Source organism: Apodemus sylvaticus, chromosome 1 (genome assembly GCF_947179515.1).
Source record: "Apodemus sylvaticus chromosome 1, mApoSyl1.1, whole genome shotgun sequence".
In the NCBI taxonomy this organism is placed as follows: Eukaryota; Metazoa; Chordata; class Mammalia; order Rodentia; family Muridae; genus Apodemus; species Apodemus sylvaticus.
The window spans coordinates 122,123,211-122,137,143 of NC_067472.1; the positions used below are offsets into that span (position 1 = coordinate 122,123,211).

General features: G+C 35.8%; 1 pseudogene; it reads left to right on the forward strand.

The window, feature by feature from the left end:
- Positions 1–7,618: 7,618 nt before the first annotated feature.
- LOC127681602 (olfactory receptor 14A2-like) lies at positions 7,619–8,625 on the forward strand (annotated as a pseudogene).
- Positions 8,626–13,933: the final 5,308 nt, after the last annotated feature.

Below are 13,933 nucleotides of genomic sequence, written 5' to 3' on the forward strand. Positions count from 1 at the left end.
ATCCTGCTATACCACTACTGGGCATAAACCCAGAGGATTCCCCAGCATGTTATAAGGATATATGCTCCACTGTGTTCATAGCAGCCCTATTTATAATAGCCAGAAGCTGAAAAGAACCCAGGTATCCCTCAACAGAAGAATGGATACAAAAATGTGGTATATATACACAATGGAGTACTATTCAGCCATTAGAAACATTGAATTCATGAAATTCCTAGGCAAATGGATGGAAATGGAGAACATCATACTAAGTGAGGTAACCCAGTCTCAAAGATCAATCATGTTATGCACTCACTAATAAGTGGATATTAGCATGGAAAACTGGAATATCCAAAACATAATCCACACATCAAATGAGGTACAAGAAGAATGGAGGAGTGGCCCCTGGTTCTGGAAAGACTCAGTGTAGCAGAATAAGGCAAAACCAGAACAGGGAAGTGGGAAGGGGTGGGTGGAAGAACAGGGGGAGGGAAGGGGGCTTATGTGACTTTCGGGGAGTGGGGGACCAGAAAAGGGGAAATCATTTGAAATGTAAATAAAAATATATCGAATTAAAAAAGTAAAAAAAGAAAAGAATCATTATATATATATGTAAAATCAAAAGTGGATAGTTTCTTTTTTATAATTTCAGCATGTACTTCTGTAATTTATAATTCAAGTATTAAAAGTAACATGAACACTGTAATCAAATAACACATTTGACAGTATCAGATAATTGTCAGAAATCTAATATTGTCTTCTAATATCTACCCTATAATTTCACTGTGGATAAGAATCAGTTCATTATGAGATACACCTGGAATAGTTCACAACTCTCCTCAACCTGGGGGCCTAGATGTTCTATGGATACCGAAGCCTGGGAAGATCTCTGTAGCCACACTAGCTGATGAGTTATAATCTACTCTCACTTCTTGTAAACCTCATCACTCAACATTATAAAGTTTGTTTTTTAGACCTAAAATAAATGTCTGTTTATGAAAACTATATAAAATACAAATGCACAACTAATAACTAACATTTGTAGACTCCATAACAATTGACTTTTAAATTATTGTGTCATGTACATCAAATATAATCATTGTCTTGAATTTTATGGTAATCATTTAATTTTCATATAGAATTCACCAAAAATGGCTGTATTCATTATATATCCTTAATATATACATAATTTTCTATTATTTAGTGTCATCTATTTTCTTTGCCTTTGAGTTACTCTTATAGTTTACCAGATTTTGTGTGACACCTCACTGACAAGAGTAAACATCACATTTGCTCATAGTTGAACAGAGGAAAGGGATCCCATAGTGTGAAGAAAAAGCAGAGACATCAGAAAAAATGACAAGTTATATCAGTACTAGTAATTTGAATTGTGGTAATCAGGAAATGAAAGAAAATTTGTAATATACAAAAGGTATAAGGAGAGGTCATTGTACTGGTAATCTATATACTCCAAGAGCCCTCACCTTCCTATGTATCCAACTTTGTGCATGCTTTCTATGAAAACCAAAACCAAAATCAAAATAAAGAAAAAGACCAATAAGACAAAAATTTCAAATCATGTCAAAGTGCAAAAGGCCTACACAGGTTCAAGGCAAATGAATCTTACAACTAAAAAAAGGAAGAAGATGAAATATTTCACCTCTAAATAAGGAGGTATTTGCAATTGATATCTGCTGGGAACAGGAAAACCAGAGTACTCTAATGGACTATAACAGGGTATATCAACAAGATTCCAAGCATGCTCTTAGACCAGGAGAAGTTGGCCACCAAAAAGAGACTCCATATTTATATGGATTTTGTTTATTTCATTTCCATTACATTTTCCATTTAAGACAATTAAGTCTATATACATATATATCATACTGATGTATGTATTGATATATATGTGAATATATATATATATAATATTGATACATGTATTGATATATAATATATGTATCTAAGTTATACATGTCTATATAATATACTAAATACACACAAACACATACTTATACACACACACACATATATACATATATAAAACAGATGTCATACTAGTAACTTAGCAGCACACTTTAAAGCTCTACAACAAAATATAAATGAAGTAGTCCAAGAGGATTGAAATAGAAACAGAATAAAACAATACAAATAATCGATTAAAGAGTTCATTTATTGAGACAATCAATATGATTGACAAACCATCCTTAAAACACACATTAAAATTCAGAGAAAGAACATCCTTAAAACACACATTAAAATTCAGAGAAAGAACATCAAAATTTGCATAATTAGAATGAACAGCAGGGCATAGTGTTGGACATTAAGAAGTTCCTGTGAATCATAAGGACTTACTTTAAAAAAACTGTATTTCACCAAATTGAAAAATCTCAAATAAATGGGTAAACTTCATGATAGTTAGCAAATACTGAAGCTGAATAAAGATCAGTTTAGCAAGTTAAATATATCAGTCCTAAATTTTTTTATAAGGACTGAGGCAATCTGATTCCTAAACTACCTAAAAACTCAACAAAGTAAGAATTACAAACCGATGTCCCTTATAAACATATATGCAAAAAATTCTCAATAAAATACTTTCAAATTAATCTAGGAATACAACAAAAATATCATTTATCATAATCAAATAAGTTTTATCCTAATGTTTCTGGGTTGCTTCAAAATATATAAATCAATAAATGAAATCTGTCATATACACAGACTGTAAGACAATCCCACATGATGATGATATTAAATTTAGAAAAGACTTTTGACAAAATTCAGTGTTCATCTCATGGTGAAAGTCATGGACATACCACAACATATTAAAGACAGTGTTCAAGTCTATAACCAACATCAAATTAAATGAACATATACTGAAAAACAATTTTCAAATCAGGAACAAGAAAAGGTTGTCCACTCTCTCCATACCTATATAATTTAGTACTTGTAGTCTTACCCAGATCCATAGGACTACTGAAAGTCATTAAGTGTATAGAAATTGGGAAGGAAGAATTAAACATCTTTATTTGCAGATGATATGATAGTATATATAAAATGACCCCAAAATTTCCACTGGAAAACAGCTATAGCTCATAAGCATTTCAGCATAGTAGCTGGATACAAAATTAACTCACAAACATTAGCATTCTTTCTCTATGATGAGAGCAAACAGACTGAGAAACAAATCAAGGACACATCCTCGCAGTATCCTCAAATAATATAAAATATCTTGGAGTGACTCTAACCAACCACGTGAAAGATTTGTGCTGTGGTTTGAATAATAATGGCCTTCATAGGCTAATATATTTTAATAGTTAGTCGTATCGATGTGACATTACTTGAAAAGAATTTGAAGATTTGTCCTTGGCTGACGAAGTGTGTCATTGTCAGAGGTAGTGTGTCAGTATAGATACAATGAGGTTTCAACAGCCCATGACAGGCCCAATGTCTCTTCCTGATGCCTATAGAACTGAATGGAAAACTCTCATCTTCTCCAGTTTCATGTTTGCTTGGCTGCTGCTGTGTTCTCCACTATGATGATAATATACTAAATCTTTGAAAAAGTAAGTAATCTCAAATTAAATGGTATATTTTATTAGTTTCATTAGTCATGAAGTCTCTTCACAGCAAGACAGTACTCAAGACAACTTGTATGACAAAAGCACTAAGATGATGAACAGAAGTGGAGAAATTATCATAGGATGAAAAGTTCTCTCAATCTTATAGATTGGGAGCATTAATTCACTAGAAATGTCTATCCTAACAAAAGCTCTCTATAGTGCAATTCCTGTACACATTCCAACACACCTCTTCACATTTATTAAAAAACAATTTTCAGCATAATATGGAAACACAAACATCCTCCCCATGCTAACTATAAACCAAAGCAGAGTCAAGATAGCTAAAATAACGTTGAATAATAAAACAGGTGTAAGAGGTATTAGAGATGATGACTTCAAAATGACTTACAGAAAATAGCACTCAAATTAAAGAAGTCTGTTGTTAATTGGAATCCAGTTATAAATCCACACACCTATGGAACACCTACAGACAACTGATTTTTGATAAGGAAATAAATACCTGAATGCAAAGCTTCTTCAAAAATGCTGCTGGAAAAATTAAATGGCTGCACATTGGAGGAATGTGTACAGAAAATGTTAGATATATTTATACAATAGAATACTACTCAGCAGTTAAAAACAATGAATTCATGAAATTCTTAGCCACATGGTTGGAACTGGAAAATATCATCCTAAGTGAAGTAACCCAATCACAAAAGAACACACATGAAATGCTGTCACTGATATGTGAATATTAGCCCAGAAGTTCTGAATACCCAAGACCAAATACACATATCATATGATTCCCAAGAAGAAGGAAGGAGAGGGTCCTGGTTCTGGAAAGGCTTGATGCAGCAATGTAGGGGATAACCAGAACAGAGACGTGGGAGGGGGTTGATTGGTGAATGGACAGAAGGAAGAGGGCTTATGGAACTTAAGGTGAGAGGGGAATCAGGAAAGGTGAAAACATTTGCAATGTAAAAAAATGTAGAAAATATGTACAAACAAACTAACAGGAAGAATCTAAATTGATCCCCATTAATTTCCATGGGCTCTGCTGAACTGGACATGTCTCTTACTGGCTGGAGAATTCTAGAGAGCTGCCCCATCTCTGGTAGGCAGTAGTCCTGGGGAGAACATGTCCTGTGCCTTCCCCAGGTATAACAGTGTAACTGACCCTGGTGGCTAGTCTGTAGAGAGCCACTCATTAGGGTTATAGCTTGGAGAGTTGACCCTCCTAATCTTCTGTGGTGAGGTGGCCTGAATGTGAAGATGATGTTTTCCCCATTCCACATTTGCCACCCATGGGAGTTGGGAGAGCAGCCTCAGAGGGAATGGCCTTCTGATAACTAGCCCTGACACCTTGCTGGCTGTAGCACTTGAGCATTACAGTGGAGCTGGCTTTGATGACAAAAGAAGAGATGAACCAGCTTGGAGGTTATCAAAACAGGTGAGATTGCCCATCTCTTAGAGGCTACAGCACTTGGGAGAATAGGCCCCGTGTCTTGATTGGGCAGCACAAAGGAGCTTACCCTGAAGGTGTATGTGTGTGTGTGTGCGTGTGTGTGTCTGTGTGTGTATGTGTGTGTCTGTGTGTCTCTGTGTGTCTGTGTGTGTGTGTGTTCACAGATAAAACGGCCCTGATGGCATAACAGCAGGAGAGCTGATTGTCTCACTCTGATGGCCGCAGAGAGTGAACTAGCTGAAACAATGCTGGAGAGCTTGCCCTTGTGGTGCAGAAAGAAAGAGGCAGCTCACTTACCAGCTCAGGTACCAGACAAGGCCAGATCCAAGACTGAGTTCAAACACCACTAAATCTATACCATGTGGGAATGATTAGGATCAGTGCCAATCATGCTGACCCAAAACTGCAGGATCTCCACTACACAGTTTAACAACAGGTAATCAGGGAGAAGTCTTAGTGAGGATACAATATTGATGGTGTCACAGAAGTCAGAGACCTTGAATCATATGCATATATCTACTGTGTCTGTGTATACTTGTGTACTTGTGTGCATGCGTGTGCGTGTGTGTGTGTGTATGTGTGTGTGTGTGTGTGTGTGTGTGTGTTATTTTGGGAGATACATTGCATGAGTCAAGGCCAGCTGTGAGCTGAAGAGGAGCTAATTGGAACTGGAGGGAATACTGTGAAATTCAAAAAGAGTAAAAGGTGTTTTTAACAAGGAATTACTACTATTTTTGAGGATATGATATAATTAAAATATTTTTCCTTTTCCATTCATCACTTTAACCCTCAGCCCATATTCCTGTCCTCTCTCTTTCAAATAGAGTACCTCCTTTCTGTTGTTGTTTTGGTGTACTAAGATATTACTAGCATGTATGTGAATAAGTGTACATGTATACACATGGAGGAGAATCTCTTATAAGCATCACCTTTCAATAAACAAGCTTATGGATAATGAGCTGAGACAAAAAAATTAGGACGTGGGTCACTGGCAGGAAGACAGCAGATTCTGAGACTTGGTGAGATAATAAAAGGAGATGCAAGAAGATTTGAGAAAAATTAAAAGGATATGCTGGAGGAGACCTTGAAGGAGAATTCAAGGAAGAAGGCTGGAACTGAGGGAGACACAGAGTAGTTTAAAAGAGTTAAATAAATTATGAGTTAGCCAGGGAATGAGACGAAGCTCATGACCAAGGCATTTAATAATAAATAGTCACGAAGTAGTCATGCTAGAAGCAGGATCTAGAGAGAAAAACAGATTTAATATTTACACACACACACACACACACACAAGCAAAATCTTTTGACTGGGGAAGTCCACATTTCCCATTTCCAAGGAGGAACCAACTCTCATCTCTTAGCAAACTCATTGTATATCTTCAATATTTTAGGATTTTATAAATTTAAGATGATATATATATTAAACAAAAAAATCTATACTTATTTTACCTTGTTTACATTCATGATTAGAGACATATTTACTTGTTTATATTTAATAATTTAATATAATTATATCTGAGCGTTTGCAATTACAATACATGCCTATTTTACATATAAACTTAATGTGATGGACAGTATTATTTTCTAAAGCAAAGGAATTTAAATTCTTTTGTTATGGAAATCTTATGGCTCAGATTTTAGAGAGTTCCAGCAAATTAGAAATGATTAACCATCACAGAAATAAATAGAAATCAACTGTAAAAGTCAGGGATGGAATTTGATAAATATAAACACATAACTATATATTTGAAAGTAGGAAGAAGTTGTAGATTATTAGAAAAAAAGTATAAGAGGTATTGATCTCATTTATTCCTAGTCAAACTGTGTCATTGTTAACTGTTATCTCTGTTCTGAGCATAATGAATCTTATCAGTAAGATTAAAATTGCTAAGGGTGAATAGAGAAAAATCTAGACAAAACTGTTTCTTCTAGGAAGTGGAATGAACTTCTGCACTACAAGGTATTTAATATTTTAGATATCAATCTGGAAGGAGAAAAAGGTACCTAGGAAATGATCACTCTGCTTAGTGGCACAGGTTTATCATTGAGAAATATATGTGAAAAAAGGTTTTGTCCAAGAAAGATTGAGCCAACAAAGAAGGAATCCAAGTTTTATTGAAACGGTCCAGAAAACATGACAAAATGTGGCAGGTAGCAATATTTTGAAAACATTACAGGTACAAGAAAGACATTTATTAACATTAGGCAAATTCTTGTTAAATGGTAAGTGTGGTCATATAAAGCATATGTGTTCAGAGCACTCTGAACCAAGTTTAAGACAAAGAAAATAAAATAGTGCAGGAAAAGACTTGAAGGTTTTGCTCTACTGTTTCTTGCACAACGAATGACTGCAATTTCAAGGAAAGAATGATATATAATACATAATTTTTCTAAAAATGTACAGTAAAACATGGTACAATAGTAATAAATGGTAAATTAGTACAACTTATATATCTGGTAAAATTGGCACCTAATAGAAAGATAAAAGGGGAATGAATGTAACAATGTTTTAGTATCTATGTAGTGTCCTGGGCCCATTTTCACTGCACATTTCTATACATCTGCCTGTTAATTTTTGCTTACTTCTCATACCTGACAGGTTGTGGAAGACTTTAGCATGGTCAATGTCACTAGAATAACAGGGTTCATCCTTATGGGATTCTCGGATGCTCCTGAGCTACAGACTGTATGTGGGCTGTTCTTCTTGGTAACGTACCTAGGAGTCATAATGAGTAACTTCCTCCTCATCACTGTCATCACTCTGGATCTGAAACTCCAAACACCCATGTACTTTTTCCTGAAGAATTTGTCCCTGTTGGATCTCTTCTTTATTTCTGTTCCAATCCCAAATTTCTTTATCAATAGCATAACTCACAGTAATTCAATTTCTATTCTCAGTTGTGCCCTTCAAGTATTTTTAATGGCTTCTTTTGCATCTGGAGAATTATTTGTCCTAACAGCAATGTCATATGACCGCTATATTTCCATCTGCTTGCCCTTCACTATGAGGTCATCATGAGCAGTAGTAACTGTGTGCTGATGGTGGGTGTTTCCTGGACTACTGGGGTACTCTTAGGAGCTTTATACACAGCTGGCACATTTTACATGCCTTTCTGTGGCTCCATTGAGATTCCACAGTTTTTCTGTGATATTCCCTCATTGCTAAGTATTTCCTGCTCTGACACACTTGTGGTCATTTATACAAGTTTTGGAATTGGTCTTTGTCTGGGCATGGTTTGTGTCATCTGTATTGTGCTCTCTTACTTTCACATTTTCTCCACTGTGCTGAGGATTCCTACCACTAAAGGTCAGTCCAAAGCATTTGCCACCTGCCTCCCTCATCTCACTGTTTTCAGTATTTTCCTTGCTACAGCTTGCTTTGTCTATCTGAAGCCACCCTCAAGTACAGCATCAATTATAGATAAACTAATTTCTGTACTGTATACTGTGTTGCCTCCAGCACTTAATCCTGTGATTTACAGCCTGAGAAATACTGATGTCAAGTGTGCTTTGAAAAATTTGCAACAAAATTTCTGCCCAAGGGGTTCACTTTACTTTACAGTTCAAAGCATATGTCCATGGTATCATGCTTCGAATTTTAAAACTAAGTTTTGTAATTATTGACTCTTAAAAAATGTAGATACTCATTTTTCCTTGCAAAATTACAAACCCTCAGCTGAATGCTGATATGCTCAATGATCAGAAAATCATATTAGACTATCCTATAAATTTACATTACCAGTTTCTGATCTGTATGATAAAGCCTTTTTCATTTGGGGAGTATACATTTCTAAAAGGATTGTTAATTTTTTCTTCATGGTAAGATTGAATGACTAGGCTGTGATTTTATCACTCCTTATCTACTTGCTTTACCAACAAAACAAACTAACAGTTATTAGCATTTTGTCTAGGTCCTGCCCCACAGTTACCTGGCAATATCCAGGTTTGCCTGATTCTCTAAAAATGGAACTGCTAGGCTCTCTCTCTCTCTCTCTCTCTCTCTCTCTCTCTCTCTCTGTCTCTCTCTCTGTCTCTCTCTCTGTCTCTCTCTCTCTCTGTCTCTCTCTCTCTCTTTCTCTCTCTCTCTCCCTCTCTCTCTCACTCACTCTCTCCCTCTTTTTCGTGCCTTCTTGCTCTTGCTCTGTTCTCTTGTCCTGCCTCCCATCTTTCCCATTTTCTCCTCCCTACCTCTCTCTACTTGTGCTCTACTCCTAAGCTTGTGCTCTCTCTCTCTCTCTCTCTCTCTCTCTCTCTCTCTCTCTCTCTCTCTCTCCTCTCTGTCTCTCCATCTGTCTCTCTCTGTCTGTCTCTGTCTTTCTCTCTCTGTGTTTCTCTGTCCCTATCTCTCTGTCTCTGTCTCTCTCTGTCTCTCTCTGTCTCTCTCTGTCTCTCTCTGTCTCTCTCTGTCTCTCTCTCTCTCTCTCTCTGTCTCTCTCTCTCTCTCTCTCTTACTCTCCCCCCCTACCCTCTAATTTCCCCTCTATGGACTGAATAAACTCTATTCTATACTAAACTGTCAGTTCTGAGGCTGGTCCCTTGGGGGGAAGAGATGCCTTAGCATGGGCCTCAGAGACAGCGCGTTCCCCATACCAGACTGCACATCCACCAAACTTATTCCTTCTCTCTATTTGTATAAAACCCAGTAAAAATAAAAACAAAATTTTTGAGATGGTGGAAGCATGTGAACAATCAAGGTAGGTTCACATGTAATTTCTGTGCTATGTTTTCTAATAATTAAAAAGAATAGACAAGAAGCAACCCACTAGGCATTGATTGTAGTAGGCTCAGTTCTTGAAGAAGTATCAAATTCTTGAGGCAAAGAAAATCTATAAGGAGACCATATAAGCCAAATTCTCAAAGACAAATAGCGGTTGCCCAGGTTGACACTATCATCTTAGAGAAATTGTAGAGTTTGAAATTTGTGTGTCCTTTTTTCTGCACTTTCTCTTGACTTACAATATTGCTAATACATAAGAGATAACAACCTTACAAGTCTAAGGAGTCTAAATAATCTTACAAATCCTAAAGAGTTTTAAAAACACAAACACCTTTTGCATATTACCTCATTAATAAAACAAGTACTGGCAAGAGGAGAATCTGTGACTATCCAAGGAGCCTTGAAGGGGCTCTATGGCCTGTGAGGCTTTCTGACTTTCATACATTGAGCAGTGGGTTTGCAGTTATTGTGTCACCTGAGCTAAAGTTGCAGAGCCGGATGAGTGGGATCCTGGCCTAATGCTGTTGGAATACACATGATACCATTATAAATATCAAATGCTAGACAAAAAGCTAAATCTTTTTGAACATTTCCTGCTGGATTCAGCTTAGTCTTTCTTTGTTGTTCATTCATTATTCTGCTTTTAGAATTGAAAGGTCTGATGGGTGCCATTGAATAAATGAAGTACATTTTATTGTTTTGTTTTTGTTTTTGTTTTGAGGTCAAACACACTCTTGCTTTTCATTTCAGGAGAAAATTGAATCATGAACTTAAAAACTATATCTTTTATTTTAAATTATGTCATTGTATGTATTTGAGAAGGTGAGTACATCTAACATCAAAAACCAAAACAGTTAATTATGGTAAAAATGATGGGCAATTCTGGATAACCTAATGGAAGTTCTAGAAAAGAAAACCTTTATCCTCAGCAAGATCGATATCTGCTATTACCAACTGACTCATCTCTTTAAGGCACCAGGGATATTTGAGTGATGTTGATGTTAGAAGTGTTAAGACTAGATATTTTTATAGTAGTAAACACATTTGTGTAATGTTATTCTTAAAAGTAATGCATTTAGAGATCAAGTTGAAAAGAGAATAATATGCGATGGCTATTGTTTTCTCTAAATTTCATGAATTATAGCATCAACTAAGAAAAAAGAATGTTTTAGTATGGGCATGTCTGTGAGGGCATTTCTAGAAAAGATTGTCCTTGATAGGAAGATTTACCCTGGCTGAGGGTAAAGATATTTTCTGGATTGTCAACTTGCTTAGAAATAAAGAAACTGAGCAGAATACCATAGAGGGTTATAGTTTCATTTTCTACTTTCTGAATATAGGCACACTGTGACCAGCTCTTTCATGAGCCTGCAACAATCTGACTTTGTGGTTTGTAGTGCACCTACCAAAATGACATATAATCAATTCATGGCTTCTAGTGTAAATTTTCTTCTATATATTTGATACAGTAAGGAAAAAGGTGAATTATATTGGAAGCATTTCAGGAATCTTTGTTCAGAATTCCTAATGTTGTATTTTGGAACATTTTTAAAAACTATAATATCTCCAATTGTATGTAATGTATAACTGAGTAAATACATAATTACTCTGTTTCTGGGAAAATACGAACACGTTCTTCATGACCTATTAGTCTATTTACAGTTGGCTGTGTCATATAATATGTAGAAAGCACCAATAATTATAACAGTCTTGAAAACCATGGACTCTTCAAAAGACTATCCAGAAACATCCCTGAGTGGGGACACCAAGGGAATTGCCATGTGACTGAAAAAAATCTGTTAGAGATATTGTGACTATGTAAACTTTCAAATGAATCCACATGAAAGATTATAAAATGTAAAATATGTTCCTCACTGCTTATATTTACATTATCCTGATAAGAAGAGATTACAATTTAGCCCTGAATTTCAAGTTTTCTTACAGCACTATAGCTTCAACCATATGTTATAATTTCTGTTTCCAAGTCAAGCTACACTTTGTATAGCCATTTCATGTAATTTACTGGTAAATCAAATTCTAATTAAATGTGAAAACATTCCCTTTCTCAAGACTAACTGCTAGAAAATTTTCTACTTATATATGAAGAGCATCTCTTTGTTAGGAATATGAAGAATCTGAATTGTTCTATGGTTCAAATTTCAAATTTCTATTGATAAATGTTAAAATACACTGTGTAAAAAATTTTTAAAATATTACAGATATGGAAAAATTAAGGCAGTGCAATTTAGTAGTGATTTATTTACTGTTATATTTTTGATAGTTTCCTTTTTGCATATGGTTGGAATATCTTAGCAAAGTTCCTGGATCTTAGCCCTCTACCAGACATTTATCTTGTGTACAAATTTTCTCTGAAAATGTCCAAATGGTATCCATTCTCCTGTTTCATTTGAGCTATATTTATAAAATACCATCTGCAGAGATCTTTGTCCCATATATTCTTCCTTTGAATTTTGGTGGAAGACTAATAACCTGAAACAATTGACTAATAAACTTCTATAACAAGGACTTTTGTTGCCCCAAGCCATCTCACATGAAGACCATTTTGTTTTTAGTAGAATATGTGTGTGTGTATAAGTATCTTTGACTCTTCCAGTGGAGAATAAGATACTCAATAATCTCTGCATTATTTTCTATTATGTAGTCAGTACACACACACACAGGCTTGTGTGAAGGTGTGTACACACACAGGGGAAGAGATTTGTTTTTAAGTAAAATTGTGTAAAATATATTTGACCTAGTAACCAACAATATAGTTTTAACACTGAACACATGCAAGAAGTGAATTTTCTTTTTCTTAATTTTTTTATTTGATATATTCTTTATTTACATTTTAAATGATTTCTCCTTTTATGGATCCCCACTCCTTGAAAGTCCCATAAGCTCTCTTCCCTCCCTGTGTTCCCCAATCAACCCCATTCAAGTTCTCTAGCCTGGTATTCACCTATAATGCTGCACTGAGACTTTCCAGGACCAGGGTTTCCTTCCTTCTTCTTGGGCATCATTTAATATGTGAATAATTTCTTGGGTATTCTGAGTTTCTGTGCTAATATCTGCTTACGAATCAGTAAATACCATGTGTCTTCTTTTGTAATTGGGTTACTTCACTCAGGATGACATTTCCAGTTCCACTCACTTGCCTAAGAATTTCATGAATTCATTGGTTATAATAGCTTTGTAGTATTTCATAGTGTAAATATACCACATTTTCTATATCCATTCCTTCATTGAGGGGCATCTGGGTTCTTTCCAGCTTCTGGCTATTATAAATAGCACTGATGTGAACATAGTGGAGCATGTGTCCTTATTACATGCCAGGGAATCCTTAGGGTACATGCTCAGGAGTAGTATAGCAGGGTGCTCTGATAGTATCATGCCCAGTTTTCTGAGGAACAGCCAGACAGATTTCCAGAGTGGTTGCATCAGCTTGCAACCCCACCAGTAGTGGAGGAGTATTCCTTTTTTTCCATATCCTTTCCAGCACCAGTTTTCTCCTGAGTTTTTGAACTTAGCCATTATTACTGGTATCAGCTGAAATCTCAGGTTTGTTTTGATTCACATTTCCCAGATGACTAAGGATGTTGAACATTTCTTTAGGTGCTCCTCAGCCATTTGATATTCCTCAGGTGAAAAGTTTTTGTTTAGCTCTGTACCACATTTTTAATAGGGTTATTTGGCTCTCTGGAGTCTAACTTTTTGAGTTTTTTGCATATATTAGAGATTAGCCCTCTTTGGATGCATGGTTGGTAAAGATCTTTTCCCATTTTGTTGGTTGAAGTTTTGTCCTTTTGACCATTTCCTTGGCCTTACAGAAACTTTGCAATTTTATGAGTTCCCATTTGTCAATTCTTGATCTTAGAACATAAGCTATTGCTGTTCTATTCAGAAACTTTTCCCCTGTGCCCATGAACTCAATGCTCTTCCCCAGTTCTTTTCTATAAGTTTCAGTGTGTCTGGTTTTATGTGAAGGTTCCTGCTCTGCTTAGATTTGTGCTTAGTACAAGGAGATGAGAATGGACCAATTTGCATTCTTGTACGTGCTGACCTTCAATTGAAGCAGCACCGTTTGTTGAAAAGGCAGTATTTTTCCGATGGATGGTTGTAGCACCTTGGACAAAGATCAAGTGACCATAAGTGTTTGGGTTCATTTCTGGGTGTTCAATTCTATTGCATTGATCTACCTGCCTGTCATTGTAT